Source organism: Hippopotamus amphibius, chromosome 3, assembly GCF_030028045.1.
Source record: "Hippopotamus amphibius kiboko isolate mHipAmp2 chromosome 3, mHipAmp2.hap2, whole genome shotgun sequence".
In the NCBI taxonomy this organism is placed as follows: domain Eukaryota; kingdom Metazoa; phylum Chordata; class Mammalia; order Artiodactyla; family Hippopotamidae; genus Hippopotamus; species Hippopotamus amphibius.
Window position 1 is genome coordinate 105,342,809 of NC_080188.1, and position 17,651 is coordinate 105,360,459.

Below are 17,651 nucleotides of genomic sequence, written 5' to 3' on the forward strand. Positions count from 1 at the left end.
ATCAAGATTCACTCCTTCTAAGGAAATGCAATGACATGTTTTCATCAGTTTGTTCTATTTCAGGAAGAGCTGGCATTATGTTGTATTATGATTAAGAATCCTTATGAAGCACATTAAAGAATTTGCACTCTTGATACCTGACAATTCAAGAGACCTAAGATGAGAAAATTAGAGGAATTTAGAAGATAAAATTTAAATGTAAAGATTTGAATTAAATTTCATGTTACTCTAGATTAAAAGCAAAGACCTTAAAACCAAAATTTGTCTTCTACCTTCATAATGTGACAGAGCAGCCCACTCCTTTAGCATGTGAATATTTTGGCTGGCTGATATTCATAGAATAGTATCTATATAGTTTTCCTGGAAATAGAAACAAAAATGTTAAATTAACTTTTTCTATGAATATTAACTAGTTAGAACTATCATTTTTCATTCCTATAATAGAATTTCTTAAGCATTTTATAGTACTTCCCCCCTAGAATCATTACCACAAAGACCCAGAGTCATCCATGAAATAAGCAGTACAACTAGAGACTCAGCAAGCATGATCTCTTTGATCTTTGTCTCTTACATATATTACTCAATTAAGAAAAAATCAGTTGAGTTCCCATAAATATGATTTTTGTAAATCACTATACAACTCCCTGGGATCCTCTATTATCTTATGGTAGTGAATCTACACAGACTTCTATTTCCAAATTGTGACATTTTGAGCATCAAAACACAAATACTATAATACATAATAATGACAATAAGTATAGTGAGATGAAACAACTTGAGAAATAAAGGTCTAAAGAAGATGTGGCACATATATACAATGGAACATTACTCAACCATAAAAAGCAATGAAATTGAGTTATTTGTAGTGAGGTGGACGGACCCAGAGTCTGTTACACAGAGTGAGGTAAACCAGAAAGAGAAAAACAAATACTGTATGCTAAATGGAATATGAAATCTAAAAAAATGGTGCTGATGAACTCAGTGGCAGGAGAAGAATAAAGACGCAGATGTAGAGAACAGACTTGAGGACTCAGGGAGTGGGCAAAGGAGAAGCTGGGATGAAGTGAGAGACTGGTATTGACATTTACACACTACCAAAAGTAAAATAGATGGCTAGTGGGAAGCAACTGCATAACACAGGGAGATTAACTTGATGACTGGTGATGACCTAGAGGCGAGGAATAGGGAGGGAGGCTCAAGAGGGAGGGGATATGGGGATATATATATAAATACAGCTGATTTACTTTGTTGTACAGTGGAAATTAACACAATATTGTAAAGCAATTATACTCCAGTAAAGATCTGGAGAAAAAAAAGTCTATTAGTACACATTATTCTAAAGAGAAAAGTTTATATAGAGAATATGTAAAGGTAGTGATCAAGCAAGAGAGGAAATATGATGAGATGCACATAATTTTAATTTTTAAAAGTGAGGTAATTTTAATGTAATTCATTTCAATAAAACCTGAATATGTCCTTATTTCTATAGCTAAAAGCAATTAAAAATAATGCAGGAAAGTAAAATGTAAGCAAATAATTCCCCAAAATGCAGCAGCTCCGCTCAAAGCAGAAAATACTAATCAACACAGGCAGTGATACATGGTAATCTGGAAATTAAATCCAACATGTATCATCACTACTAGTTGTAATACAAAGTAACCCAACAGAGGCTGGGTCCCACAGTGTAATTCCAAGAAGCTTAATTCAGACAATATTGTAAAACCAAAAGCTATTTATGCCAACTCAGACTCTCATTTTCTAAAAGATATGTATTAACCACTAATAATTTTTTTAAATTGTATAATTTTTTAAGTAATGTTAACAGATCTAATTAATGTATCTATTACAGTGGCAGAAAATCACTTAATATCAGTTGAGTGAAATTAGAAAATATATCATTCCCCAGGCAAATATCAGTTCCAAAAAGTTAAGCAGGTGTACTAAACCTATTCTTAAAACATCCTAGTGTCATAAATCCTGATATTTAACTACAAAAAAAGAGAAAAAAAGAAAAAGAAAAAAGAAAAAGATCTGGTCAAGAACTCCTATTTTTCAGAAGAAGCAATCAAGGCCGATTCTCCAAATAATTATCAATATATACCCAGATGCTGTAACCTTCACTGGCCTAAGTGTATAGTCATATTTTGTGCATGGAAAGGTGATACCAACTGCAGAATCAAGTCTAAATAGCATTAGCAAGACCCTAGTTGGAAGGTAAATTACAGCTAATAATGATCTTAGGAAGACATAAAAAATTATAAGAACATAATAAAACTTTAATTATATGTGGCATTGGTGTTTTAGAAAATGTTTTAGCATAGATTAAAGTGTAAGTGTGGTAGTAAGTTTTTCTACTTACTTTTGGGAACATTTCATCTGCAGCTTATGGTTGTGAAGCATTCAGAAGAGCATTAATTTGAAATTACAGTATAAATTCCTACGGGAATTTTATTACACAAATCACAAATGACGTTTGAAATCTTAAAAGAAAATACGAGGATAAGTAAAAAATTATCCAAACTTTGGCTGTAGAATTTATAGAAGTTTTAATATAACCGGAGTGTGGATGATTTTTTGACTCACGCTGGTAGTTTCTTAATTGCATCTTTTAATTTCATGAGTCTTAATAAACCCTTTTGTAAATACAATTGTTTGTGAGTGTTCTCCTTCATGCAAAAAAGAAAATCTCTTGGATTTACATGTTTTTTTTTTTTTTTTAAAACGAGCTCTTTGTGGTCTTTCACAGCATAGATGATAAGGACTTGGCACTTCTAGATAGCAGGACTTGTGATATCCCCCAAATCAAACTATGTGAGTTTTCAATTCACATTCAGTCTTGTATCTTGTAAGAAAAAAGAGAAAGAAAGAAAGAAAGAAAGAAAGAAAGAAAGAAAGAAAGAAAGAAAGAAAGAAGAAAGAAAGAAAGAAAGAAAAAGAAAGAGAAAGGAAGGGAGGATGGAAGGAAGGAAGAAAAAGAAAGAAAAAGAGAAGAGAAGTAAAAGGAAGTGGGTAGCAGGGTCTATATAGCTGAAATTTACAAAACTATATACTACTATAATTTCCTACTGCTATAATTACAAAACAAACCTCTCTGTACCTCCCTTCTTGCATGAGTCTGGTCCATTCAATCTCTCTCAGCACTTCAGTTGAATCACAGTTACCTGTTAAGTTGTCCAAATTTTCTTATTGTTAGATTTGTCTTCAATAATCTTGTTTTTATTTGGTTGTTGTGCTTTTTCTTTAAAAGAGAGGGCTAAGTTGATGCTAAGAAATACATTGCTAAATCCCCTGGATTCCAAACATAATTCTTCTTGACCCATTCTGTATCACTGCTAATTTCTCTCTGGTGACTGGGATCAGTTGCCCTTCCCAGTAGAGAGACTACTGTCAGATCAATCATAGAGAGTCTACCATGACCAGGCTGCAAGTCCCAAACTCCAAATGATCCGAACATTGAAGTGTTTCCTTGGGGACACTTCCACCCTTGTACAGATAGACTTCCAAATATACTGAGTATAAGGCTATGAGTAGGGAAATTAAATTCAAGTGGGCTCTTTTATGTTGTAATAGTAAAACAGGCTGTAAGTGTGCAAAGATTTTATTGAGGGAAATATTCTGCCTGTATCAGAGAAAATGGAGAGGGTGCCAGGAAAAAACAAGGAGTATCACCATGTGATGCAAGTATGACTGCTAGTGAAGAAGAAATGGATGGAAGGATGGGCAAAATCATCCTACAGCATTCTTCAGTCCATGGTTAGTTCAGCAAGGCCACTATGAGGTCCTTGAGGTAAAATTAGTAATCCAAGGAGTCCAGTGTCTAACAGATGGTCCTTCACTGGTGTACCTGTGGTGCTCAGTCATTAGCTCAGAACACCCTGTGCCCTGTGTGAGGCATGACCTTGATACAAATAGGGAAATATATTTCAGAGATCGGCAACCAACGTCTTTGGACAATTATACTGTCTGCACTTGGATCTTTGAAAGCCTTATTCTTCAGACCATGACAGGGCCACCCCCACTTCATCTCCTTGGTTCATAAGGACATACATTCTTGATAAGGGGAAGATGAAGCCATATACTCACTGCTATTTTAAAGCATGTAGCATACCTCGTGGAACCTCAAAGGCTATGGGTGAGCTTTCGTATAGCCACAACATTTTTTTATCAGGCAATTACTTCTGAATGATTATATAAATAGTAAAACCAATTATTAAAAATGATTGACATCTAGGGACTTCTCTGATGGTGCAGTGGTTAAGAATCTGCCTGCAAATGCAGGGGATACAGGCTCAAGACCTGGTGCAGGAAGATCGCGCATGCTGTGGAGCAAATAAGCCTGTGCACCACAACTACTGAGACTGCAGTCTAGAGCCCGTGAGCCACAACTACTGAGCCCACGTGCCATAATTACTGAAATCCAAGCACCTGGAGTGTGTGATCCATAACAAGAAAAACCACCACAAGAAGAAGCCCAAGCACTGCAACAAAGAGTAGCCCCCACTCCCCACAGCTAGAGAAAGCTCGCGCATAGCAATGAAGACCAAATGCAGACAAAAATAAATAAATAAATAAATAAATAAATTTAAAAAAAGTGATTGACATCTAATGTACTTCTTGGTACAGGCAATGTTTGGTGCATACCATGATCATGAAACAGGCATTATGTAATTCTACATCTATAGGTGATGGCAGGAAAATGCCAATAAGAATATGAGTATTAAAGCAAATAAATTCCCCTAATATGTGGTTATTCATGAGAAGAAATTAATTACCTCTGCAATCTTGAATTAGTAGGAAGTTGTCTAATCATCTGGTTACTCAGTGGTTTACCAATCCTCTCAGATAATGACGGTATCTTAGAGGCATAGTGGTGGCCTCTGTCATTTGCATTTTAGACACCTAACTGTAATATTAGCCAAATTAGCCTTAGTGAGAAGAAGACGATCTTGTTGAGCCCGTTCCAACTGCTGTGGCCACTTTGTACAAGAGCACATTGAACATGAACTTGGCTTTGTAGGGGAGGAGGCCGAATAACACTCACAGAGCCGTCACTCCATCTGCCTGATTAGTGGAGCCTCCCAACATATGCATGTGTGGCTAGAGCTGAGTACATATGTGTAAACACAAAGGGTTTAGAATGTCTTCTGAACAGTCTATGACTTTGAAGTTTCAGTTAAATGTGACAGTCTCTCAGCTTCCTCTGCCAACTTAGTGACCTCAAAATGCATTGTTTATCCCTCAGAGGCTACAACTGCTTAATGCTAGTGTGAGCCTGTTCAATTGTACAGTTTGGGGAGGATATAAATTTGCTTTTACTCCAAACTGATTCCCTCCGTTTTATTTCCCAAGACAAAATTTACTAGTTCTGCACCCTTTCCTCAACTTCTCTACCTGTAAACTTAGTTCACTCATGACCTTAACTTTGAAGACCCTCAATCCTTCTCCCCTCAGACAAAGAGAGGAGTTAAATGTGATGAACTGGGATCCCCACTCTTGCATCATTAAGGTTTTATGAAAACACTAATCTTTGCACTTCCCCCCAGGAATGCAATACTGCATTTTGTATATTTCTTAGCAGAAAATGTCTAAGGGAAGCAATTACAGGGACAAATACTTGTATTTACAACAACAATAATTCACATTCTGTGGATCAGGAACAGGGAACTAAGTAAGGATTCTGTCTTATTCTATATTGCTATACCTGATATGATTTCTGAATCTCAGTAAATAATGATCACTTATATATCTAGTCTCATTGGACCCAATGAGAAAAGCATGCAGGCCAAAACTATCTTTAACTTATTTCCATTAGACCCCTGGCAAGTGTGTACCTGTGGTGTTTTTCCATCATGGGAGACTAGTGTCAGTTCAGAGTCAGAATCCAATAACTCACAGAAGGTCTGGGTACTTACCTTTGCCCAGTGTAGGATTATTCTCATAAATGGTTTCTAGGCATCCACAAGAAGGCTTGGAGAAATGTGTACAGAGTACACATTGGCTAAGTTTCAAGAACATTCCTCAAAGGTTTCATGCTTCCCCATCGGTCTATGGTTTCAGTGGCTGTAAACTAGCTTAGGTCAGAGGATTATATAAGAAGTTGTATTTCCCCACTAGAACATCTTGAGATACTTTTTATCCAAGTAAAAATGAAATATTTCTTCTTTGCAAGAAAAATATCACCTTGGTTGTTTTCTCATCTACTTCATCCCATAAGAACCACCTGATCCATGAGACATTGCCATGAATGTGTGAACAACAGAGTACCTGGTTAAATCTAGAGTTTGCAGTATATTGGGAAATTGCTTCCACCTTGTCTCTCAGAGCTACACATTACAACATGGCTTTCTGGCTTCTTGTTTCTTTTTTTCAGTTGGATAGTCCAGATTTAAATTTCAATGAAAGCCAACTTACCACACGATAGTTACAATTTCTATTTGCATCCCAAGGAATGTTGTAATAACTCTAGAACTAAGAACTTCTGAGAGCTGTTACCTCCTCTTTTCCTGAAGATGCAAGAAGAGGGTGAGGTTATGAGCCCTGGAGGGAGAGCTGGGAAATAGGTCACCTAGTAGGATCTATGGTCTAGGTGCAGGGAGGTAGCCAGCTGTGGCATCTTTGCAAGAAAGGGGAAAGAGAAAACCACACAGACCTTGCTTCCTTTTCTGCTATTGACAACCAATGGCTAAACCCATAAAGCAGACATAGAGCAAAGGAGCCCACTGATGCAGCTGATACAGCTGAGCACCCTGGAGCAGAGAGGAGTTAAAAGTATAGAGAATGGATTTGTAAGGACAAAGGAAAGGTATTCAACAGACAATAAAGACATCAGTATCATTGAATGTACATAATTTAATATCAAAATATACACATATGAATATGTAATATATATAGTATACATAATAAATGTGCACACATTTATTTTGGCTTCTACACAACTAGAGAGAATGAGAATGAAAATTCTGACTGATTACATTTCAGCTGGGAATTGTAGTCTTAAAAAACAAAAAAAGTTCCATCATTGAATAGTGCCCAATTGGTCAACATACAGTTTTATTTAATTGCCTTGTTAGTTATTTCCCAAGACATCGAAATCCTAAGGGGTTTCAGGAATCTACAACCCTGGGGGTTCAGAAACTAATATAGAAGACTTGGGGACATGAGGGTTTGAATCCTGTTAAGGTGATGGTGTTGCTGAGAATGTTACATAAGTTGCCTAATTGAGATATTAGAGTTAGATGGAAAATTTTACTTGTTCCTCACTAGTCTTAAGGTCATTTACATACCGAGATACGCTATGTGCTAATAAAAGGGCCTCTTTTCATGTATCTCACCATCTTCTTATTACAGTTTCTGAAACTGCTCAGCATTCACAAGAAAAAGTAGAATTTCTCATTATTAGAGACAATAAAGAGCAACTAATATTACAGAAAAGGACAAGGAATGGGGAAAAAATCCTAAATGCGCACACACACACACAAGCATACAAAACAAACAAAAAATAAAATAAAGTGAAATAAAAAATAAAAAAAAATCCAAAGAAGCTACTATCAGGAATCACTTACAAAAGAAACAGCATTGTTAATATCCTAAAAAGTAACTAATTGAATCTTTGTTACTGTCTGAAAGTCACATGCTTTTTCCATGATACTCCAGCTATCTCTGGTTTGAGCATGCAGCTTGATTTCTAAGGCATGCTTTCTATCCATCATGTCATATAATAACAGGAAATCTGTTGCTGACATTAAAAACACCTTCTACACTGTTGACTGAAATAAAAACACACAACATGAGAGCTGTGAGTTTCAGTTTTATTTGGGGACTTCCTTAGGACTATAGCCTAGGAGACACCCTCTCAGCTAGCTCTGAGGAACTGCTCTAAAGAGGTAAGGGGGGATGTCAGCATTTGGTAGAAGGTTACTGCTAGTCACAAGCACTGATATCTTAGTTAATAATTTTAGTGTTTTTTTTAAATATAAGAAGATGGAAGAAATTGTGTTCATAAAATTTTCTCCTGAAAATATCTAACTGATATGAAGGCTTATTCTGCCAGTCTTCCCAGACCACAGAGTGCCTCACTCCTGATCTCCAGCCTGAACTCCTTTCAGGAGGTGTTGAAAGTCAGTGACTGCAGTGGCTAAGGACTCAATCCTTGTAGCACCAGACGGTGAGTGACATTCTTTAGTTGGCATCACAGACCCATTCCACTTGGATGAACAAATATTTGGTAAAGCTTTGTAGGCAAATTTCTTTGTCTCTTACCCATTCCTGTCTGCAAGAAACAGAAATGGCCAGAGATTACTAGTGCCAGGAAATGCATGTGAGGTATCAAACAATTCTGCTGATGGTTTAAGGATAAAATGACATCATTAGAAGCTGCCCATAAAATTGATGCTATTGACTTCTTTCTCTTTCAACTCATTCATTCATTTTTGTTCATTCATTCATTCATTCATTCATTAAATATGTATGTGAGTCTACTATATGCCAGGTAACATTCTAGGTACTGGGCATATAGTCATGAATGAAACAGAGAAAAATACCTACTCTCATGGAATTTACTTGCTAGTGGGCTCCTATCTCTGTGTGACCCCAGTGACCCAGTAAACCCATGAAAAATGGATGGAGCAGTATATCACCCCAGATAATCTTACCACTCAGGGATATTCTCCAGTTATTTTATTTCTTCATATAATTTCTAGATGTATCCTTTGAAGAGTCACAAAGTAAAAAGCCAAGTTTTGGAGTAGAGTTTCTTAACAGAGTGATAACATCCTTTAAGAAACATTTTCTAATGTGTGATTGGATTTTTAACTGTCAAAAAGATCAGAGACCCTACTGATCATAGTATGTAGTAGACAAGGATAAAAATGTGTTGCATCCATAGGACAGTCCCATTCAAAGAAAAGTGTCCCACCTTCTAGACCCAGTGTCTTGATGGACATTTGTGCATTGAAGAAAGATCATATAATTATGTGTTTGAAATATACTCCAATTTAAAAATAAACACAATGTATATTTTGCAAGGTTTTACTATATATTGACTCATCTAGGAATTCACAATTTAGGGAAGATTGGCGTTTGTTGTGTTTGGAGCTTTATCAGGAATTTTCACCTTGTCAGAAATATCACCAATGTAAATGCAACTCTTTACATTTCAGTTACTAATGCATGCACAATGATTTTACATATATGTGTATCCATTTCACTGTGTTCCAACACTTACATATTAAAATTCACATTATTTTATGATCAATCTTATAATTATTATCACATAATAATTACATTATAAACTACCTTTCCTTTTTATTACCTTTATATTAGTCTTAGGATATTGTATACAAATATACATAAATATTTTTGAGGTAGGTGATTGCAAAATTGTGATATAAAATAAAAATATATATTTGATTATGCAGATGATCAAGTATATATGTTTCTCATAAATATTTAGTCTTCTTCCACAGTTTCTGGATCACAGCTCCCCAAACCCTCAGAATTTCCTAAGTATTGATGGTGATAAATGTGTCTTTTGTTATGTGAATGAGGTGACTTTTGGAAATTGTTTAAGAATGGGGATTGTTTGGCAACGAAGCCAATCTTGTGACTAGAGGATTGGAACCTTCAGTCCCAAGGTCTGACCTGCAGGGATAGGAGAGGAGCTAAAAGTTGAATTAATCACCAGTGGCCAATGATTTGAGCAATTTTTCATGTGTATTGAAACCTCCATAAAAACCAGAAAGACAGGATTTGGAGAGATGCTCGGTTCATAATCACCAGGAGGTACAGGAAGAGTGGTGCACCGGGACACAGCATGGAAACTCTGAACCCTTTCTCCACACCTTGTCCTGTGCATCTCTCTGTCTGGCTCTTCCTGGTTTCTATGTTTTTATAGTGAACTGGTGATCTAGTAAGTAAAATGTTTCTCTGAATTCTGTGAGCTGCTCTAAGAATTTAATCAAACCCAAGGTGAGGCTCCTAGAAACCTCTGATTTATAGCAAGTCCGTCAGAAGTATAGGTAACAACCTGGGCTGCAACTGGTATCTGAAATTGGGAGAAAGAACAGTCTCATAGGACCAAACACGTTTCTTCTGTGATGTAAAAGAAAAATATATATTTGGTCATCTGATGCTGCCTCTGGGTAGATGGTGTCAGAACTGAGTAGAATTCTTGTGTACCCTGCTGATGTCCAGAGTACCATCTGTTTTATGTGTGGGGGGATACCCCCCAAATTGGATTTTGGGCCTCAGAGCACCAAAATGTTATAGTGACTACAAATTTCATTTTAGGACTATAAAGGAAACATTATAAATGTTTGTAGTAAAGGGGAAGTTTTTAAATGTGATAGAATTAAGAACTATTACTATAGATGCTATCAAATTGGGATTTTTAAAAAAATTGTTTCTAACTAGTTACACACACACACACACAAAAACTAATAATGCTAAGTACCAGGTTTTCAGACTTCAAAAGACCTACAATTACTTTTTTTAACTTGACATAACCAGGTGTATTAATTTGTTAGTCTCCACTCTGACATTTCACCCTGATTATCAATTTGGTTCTCTTTCTGTGATTTATGATAAATGTGCCAAAGCCTTATGATAAAGGCTCCTGCAGAATAACTGAGGGGTGAATTTATCCCGTGATTGTGGAACAAAACTGTGTAGGGGAGACAAACTTTTACCTTAGGGCTTGGGTTGGGCCTGAGAATCTGTTGACATAAAACAGATTCACAGGAGAAAAGCACACAAATTTATTTAATATAATTTTACACCACTTAGAAGCCCTCATAAGGACATGAGTACACAAACAAGCGGCAAAATCTAAGTACTTTTATACAGGGTGAACAAAGAGAAGCAGTTGTGGAAAAGTAACTAAAAATACATGAGAAGGCAAAAGGAAGATAAGATTATTTTAAAAAGAAGGGCCAAGTTGAAGGACTCACACAAAACTTACTACAATGTTATAGTAATTAAGACAGTGAGGTACTAGCATAAGGATAGACATAAGGATCAATGGAATAGAATGGAGAGCCCAGCAATAAACCCTTATATTCATGGTTTTGGTAGGTAGGATAAATGCCTTCTCAAAATGTTCCAGTCCCTGGAAACTGTGAATATGTTAGGTTACATGGGAAGTGGAAATTAAGGTTGCTAATCAACTGACTTTAAAATAGATTATACTAGATTATAGGCTGAACCTAATGTAGTCACAAGGGTCCTTAAAAGTTGAAAAGGGAGGCAGAAGATTTCAGAGGGAGATATGACTATTGAAGAACAGGCATAGAAATACAATGTTGCTGACTTTCAAACTTTCTTTTTTTTTGATAAATTTATTTATTTTTATTTATTGACTGCATTGGATCTTTGTTGCTGCATGCAGGCTTTCTGTTGTTGCAGAGAGTGGGAGTTTTCTTCATTGTGGTATGAGGGCTTCTCATTGCGGTGGCTTCTCTTGTTGTGAAGCATGGGCTCTAGGCACTTGGGCTTCAGTTGTTGTGAAGCATGGACTCATTTGTTGTGGTTTGCAGGCTCTAGAGCACAGGCTCAGTAGTTGTGGCTCATAGGCTTAGTTGCTCAGAGGCATGTGGGATCTTCCTAGAACAGGGTTTGAACCCATGTCCCCTGCATTGGCAGGTGGATTCTTAACTACTGTATTACCAGGGAAGCCCCATACTGACTTTCAAGACGGAGGAGAGGGAAAGCAAACCAAGGAATGTGGACAACTCTTAGAAGCTGAAGGAGTCAAGGAAAGGATAATCCTTTTTTAGAGTCACCAGAAAGGAACATAGCCCTGTGAACATCTTGATTTCAGCCCAGTTGGACCCATGTTGAGTCCAGCTTCTAATCAACAGAGCCATAAGATACTACACTTGTATTATTTTAAGCCACTAAGTATAAAGTAATTTGTTACAGGGGCAACAGGAAACTGAAACAATGAACAACTTAATTTTTAAAAAATAAATTTTATTATTTATTTATTGGCTGCATTGAGTCTTCCTTGCTCTGTGTGGATTTCTCTAGTTGTGGCAAGCAGGGGCTACACTTCACTTGTAGTGCACAGGCTTCTCATCACTGTTGCTTCTCTTGTTGTGGAGCATGGGCTCTAGGTGCACAGGCTACAGTAATTGTGGCACGTGGGCTTAGTTGCTCCATGGCATTCTTCCTGGACCAGGGATTGAACCCGTGTCCCCTGCGTTGGCAGGCAGATTCTCAACCACTGCACCACCAGGGAAGTCCCTGAACAACACATTTTGACAGGGGTGACAAGACAATTCATTAGGAAAAAATAGCCTTTTCAGCAAATGCTATTGGAACAACTAGGTATTTACACTCAAAAGAATGAAGTCGGTTCCCTACCTCACACTATATACAAATATTAACTCAAAATGAATCATAGACCTAAATTTAAGAAATAAAATTATAAAAATCTTAGAAGAAAAAGGGCAAATAATTGTGACCATGGGTTTAGGCAACTGAATCAGGTTATATCTTAGATAAGACACAGAAAGCAAGCATGGAAAAAAATAGATAAATTGAACTTTATCAAATTTAATCATTTTTGTACATGAAAGGAGACCATCAAGAAAGTGAAAAGATAAACCAGAGAGTGAGAGATAATATTTAAAACTCTGTTATATTAGATAAGCAACTTGTATCCAGAATATATAAGAACTCTTACAATTCAACAATAAAAAGATAAAAACCTAATTAAAAATGGATCAAGAGGAGATAGGATTAAGATGGCAGAGTAGGAGGATGTGCGCTCACTCCCTCTTGCAAGAGCACTGCAATTACAACTAACTGCTGAACAATCATCAAAGGAAAGACACTGGAACTCACCAAAAAAGACACCCCACATCCAGAGACAAAGGAGAAGCCACAATGAGATGCTAGGAGGGGTACAATCTTGTTAAAATCAAATCCCATAAATGCTGGGTGGGTGACTCACAAACTGGAGAACAGTTATACTGCAGAAGTCCACCCACTAAAGTGAGGGTTCTGAGCCCCACATCAGGCTTCCCTACCTGGCAGTCCAGCAATGGGAGGAAGAATCCCCAGAGAATCAGATTCTGAAAGCCAGCGGGATTTGATTGCAGGACCTCCACAGGACTGGTGGAAACAGACTCTGCTCTTGGAGGGCACACAAAAAAATGCGCTCACCAGGACCCAGGGGGAAGGAGCAGTGACCCCATAGGAGACTAAACCAGACCTACCTGCTGGTGTTGGAGGGTTGCCTACAGAGGTGGGGGGCAGCTGTGGCTCATCGAGGAGCAGGGGCACTGGCAGCAGGGGTTTTGGGAAGTGTTTATTGGTGTGAACCCTCCCAGAGTCTGCCATTATCCCCACCAAAGAGCCTGTGGGCTCCAGCACTAGGTGGCCTCAGGCCAAACAACCAATAAGGTGTGAACACAGCCCCACCCATTAGCAGACAAGCAGATTAAAGCTTTACTGAGCTCCACCCACCCAGCCCAACCCACCATCAGTCCCTCCCATCAGGAAGCACACAGGAGGCCCCTAGATAGCTTCCTCCACAAGAGGGCAGACAGCAGTATCAAGCAGTATCAGCAGTATTTCCTCTTGTGGAACTGAAAACCACAGCCACAGAAAGATAGAGAAAATGAAAAAGCAGAGGACTTTGTACCAGATGAAGGGACAGGATAAAGCCCCAGAAAAACAACTAAATGAAGAGGAGATAGGCACCCTTACAGAAAAAGAATTCAGAATAATGATAGTGAAGATGATCTAGGACTTTGAAAAAAGACTAGATGCAAAGATCAAAAAGTTTACCAAAGACCTAGAAGAATTAAAGAACAAACAAACAGAGATATGCAAGACAATAACGGAAATGAGAAATACACTAGAAGGAACCAACAGCAGATTAACTGAGGCAGAAGGGCGAATAAGTGACCTGGAAGACAGAATGGTGATAATCGCTGATGTGGAAAAGAATAAAGAAAAAAGAATGAAAAGAACTGAAGACAGCCCAAGAGACCTCTGGGACAATGTTAAATGCACCAACATTCACATTATAGGGGTCCCAGAAGGAGAAGAGAGAGAGAAAGGTCCTGAGAAAATATTGGAAGAGATTATAGTTGAAAACTTCCCTAACACGGGAAAGGAAATAGCTACCCAAGTCCAGGAAGCACAGAGAGTCCCAGGCAGGATAAATCCAAGGAGAAACATGCCAAGACATATAGTAATCAAATTGAAAAAAATTAAAGACAGAGAAATATTATTAAAAGCAACAAGGGAAAAAAGACAAATAACATACAAGGGACCTCCCATCAGGTTAACAGCTGATTTCTCAGCAGAAATTCTGCAGGCCAGAAGGGAGTGGCATGATATATTTCAAGTGATGAAAGGGAAGAACCTACAACCAAGAATACTCTACCCAGCAAGGATCTCATTCAGATTTGATGGAGAAATCAAAAGCTTTACAGACAAGCAACAGCTAAGAGAATTCAGCACCACCAAACCAGCCCTACAACAAATGCTAAAGGAACTTCTCTAAGTGGGAAACAGAAGAGAAGAAAAGGACCTACAAAAACAAAACAATTAAGAAAATGGTACTAGGAACATACATCTCGATAATTATCTTCAATGTAAATGGACTAAATGCATCAACCAGAAGACACAGACTGGTTGAATGGTTACAACAACAAGACCCATATATATGCTGTCTCCAAGAGACCCACTTCAGACCTAGGGACACATACAGACTGAAAGTGAGGGGATGGAAAAAGATATTCCATGAAAATTAAAATCAAAAGAAAGCTGGAGTAGCAATACTCATATCAGATAAAATAGACTTTAAAATAAAAAATGTTACAAGAGACAAGAAAGGACATTACATAAAGATCAAGGGATCAATCCAAGAGAGGAGATAACAATTATAAATATATATGCCCCCAATATAGGAGCACCTCAATACATAAGGCAAATGCTAACAACTATGAAAGAGGAAATGCAAGGCAGAAATAAAGACACAGGTGTCGAGAACAAACACATGGACACCAAGTGGGGAAAGCGGGGAGGGTTGGGGGGGAATGAATTGGGAGATTGGGATACCAAATTGTATACTCTAAATATATGCTGTTTATTGTCTGTTAACTGTATCTCAATCAAAGTTCTTAAAAAAAATGGATCAAGATTTGAATAGTTATTATTCCAAAGAAGAAAAAACAAATGGCCAATGAGCACACGAAAAGATGCTCAACATTTTTAGTCATTAGGAAGAAGTAAATCAAAACCACATTATTGTAACACTTCAGACCGAAACACATGAGTGCTGCTAAAATAAAAAAGACAGACAATTTGTTTTAGTGAATATAAAAAAAATTGCTTGTGGAATTGTAAAATGGCACAGCTAACGTGGATGTCAATTTGGCAGTTCCTCAAAATGTTAACTATAGATTCACTGCGAGTCAGCAATTCTACATCTAGTTGTCTACTTAAGATAAATGAAAACGTATGTCCACACAAAACTTCTACAAGAATGTTTATAGCAAAATTGTTCACAATTGCCAAAAAGTAGAAAGAATAAAATGTCCATCAATTGATGAATGGGTAAATAAAATATGGTATATCTATATAAAGGAATATTATTAGCAAATAAAAAAGAATAAAATAATGATATATGATACAACATGGATGAAAAAGAAAAAATAGTTATTTTTACAAGGTCTCTTTGTGCAGAATTCTTTCAGTCTCAATCTCCTGTCTTTGATAATAAGAGTATTTCTTTTCTCCTGATGTTGGGAGGGCAACGCTTACATGAGAGTTTTACCTCCTGTTTTCAGGAAGAAAAGAGGGTATCAGAGCATCCCTTGGGTTTCTTCTTCTTTTTTTTTTTTTTTTTTTTTTGCTTTGTTTTTGTTTTTTCTTAATGCTGTTAGCTTAAAATAACTCTTATGCCAAAATGGTATATTTTGGAGTGGTATATTCTACCACCATTCGCATGTCACCATCTTCTAAACAGTGGGGACTTTCCGACATCTCATGAGTTTTGAACAACTTGTTTGTTTGTAGCTGGGCAATGGGAAATGGATTGTTGTCTCAGTGTCTAAATTTAATTACCTCCTTTCCCAATTCCTCTTCACTGAATGATCTAGTTTTATTTTCTTAATATCATCTAACTGAAAATATTTCTATACTTTATTTTTTTTAAGATTTTTTTGACATGGGCCATTTTTGAAGTCTGTATTGAATTTGCTACAGTATTGCTTCTGCTTTATAGCTTGGCTTTTTGGCCTCAAGGTGCGTGGAATCCCAGCTCCTTGACCAGGTATTGAAACACACCAACTGCATTGGAAGGCAAACTCTTAACCACTGTAACGCCGAGGAAGTCCCTGCTTATTATTTATGTATCCTTTCTAAATAAAGTCTCCATAGAATAAGGGTTAACCCTGCCATCCTCACTGCTGTATCCTAATGCCTAGACAGCACCAAGGGCTCAAGAAATATATTCCTAATGAAAGAATTAACCCCCAAACAGCATTAAGGCTTCCTATTACTAAGTATATTTTGTTTAAATAAATATATTGAGGTTCAGAAAACTTCCATCACTTGCCTAAATCAGCCAAGATTCCTGCTCAGCTCTTCCTTACTCTAATAACCATATCTTTTACCATATCTCATAGGTTGTAACAGAGAATGCCATCCTTTGGTATTGGTTGAGGTAATTAAACACTTCACTTTTCATTTACAGATGAGGTCTCTGTAAACCGTGGAGAGAAGCAATCACACAGTGACTGAGTTCATCCTGGTCAGCTTCACAACAGACCCCAGGATGCAACTGGTCCTGCTTGTAGTGTTTCTTGGCATCTACTCAGTGACCCTGGTAGGAAATACCATCCTCATGGTGTTGATCTGTGATGACTTCCGGCTGCACACACCCATGTATTTTTCATTGGGAATCTGTCTTTTCTGGATCTCTGATATTCCTCTGTCTATAGCCCAAAGATCCTAGTGACCTGCATCTCTGAAGACAAAAGCATCTCCTTCACTGGTTGTGCAGCTCAGTTCTTCTTCTCTGCTGGCCTGTGATACAGTGAGTGCTACTGACTGGCTGCCATGGCTTATGACCGCTATGTGGCCATTTCCAATCCCCTGCTTTATGCCCAGGCCATGTCAAGAAGACTGTGCATCTGTTTGGTTATATATTCCTACACTGGACGTTTTGTCAATGCAATAATACTCACCAGCAACATATTCATATTGAACTTTTGTGGTGGCAATGTTATTGACGACTTTTTCTGTGATGTCCCACCCCTGGTAAGTTGGCATGTGATGTGAAAGAGATGTACCTGGATGTGCTATACTTCCTCCTGACCTCCAATGTCATCATCCCCATTGTGCTCATAGTAGCATCCTACCTCTTCATCATTGCTGCTATCCTGAGGATCTGCTCCACCCAGGGCTGCCTCAAAGCCTTCTCCACCTGCTCCTCCCACCTGATCTCTGTCACCTTGTACTGTGGCTCCATTCTCTACATCTACTCTCGTCCAAGTTCCAGTTACTCCCTTGAGAGGGACAACGTGGTGTCTGCATTTTACACTGTGCTCTTCCCCATGTTGGACCCCATGATCTACAGTCTGAGGAATAAAGATGTGAAAGAAGCTCTGAAAAAACTCTTCAGGTTAATGTAA

General features: G+C 37.7%; 1 pseudogene; it reads left to right on the forward strand.

Moving 5' to 3' along the window:
• Positions 1 to 3,683: 3,683 nt before the first annotated feature.
• LOC130848520 (olfactory receptor 1013-like) lies at positions 3,684 to 17,651 on the forward strand (annotated as a pseudogene).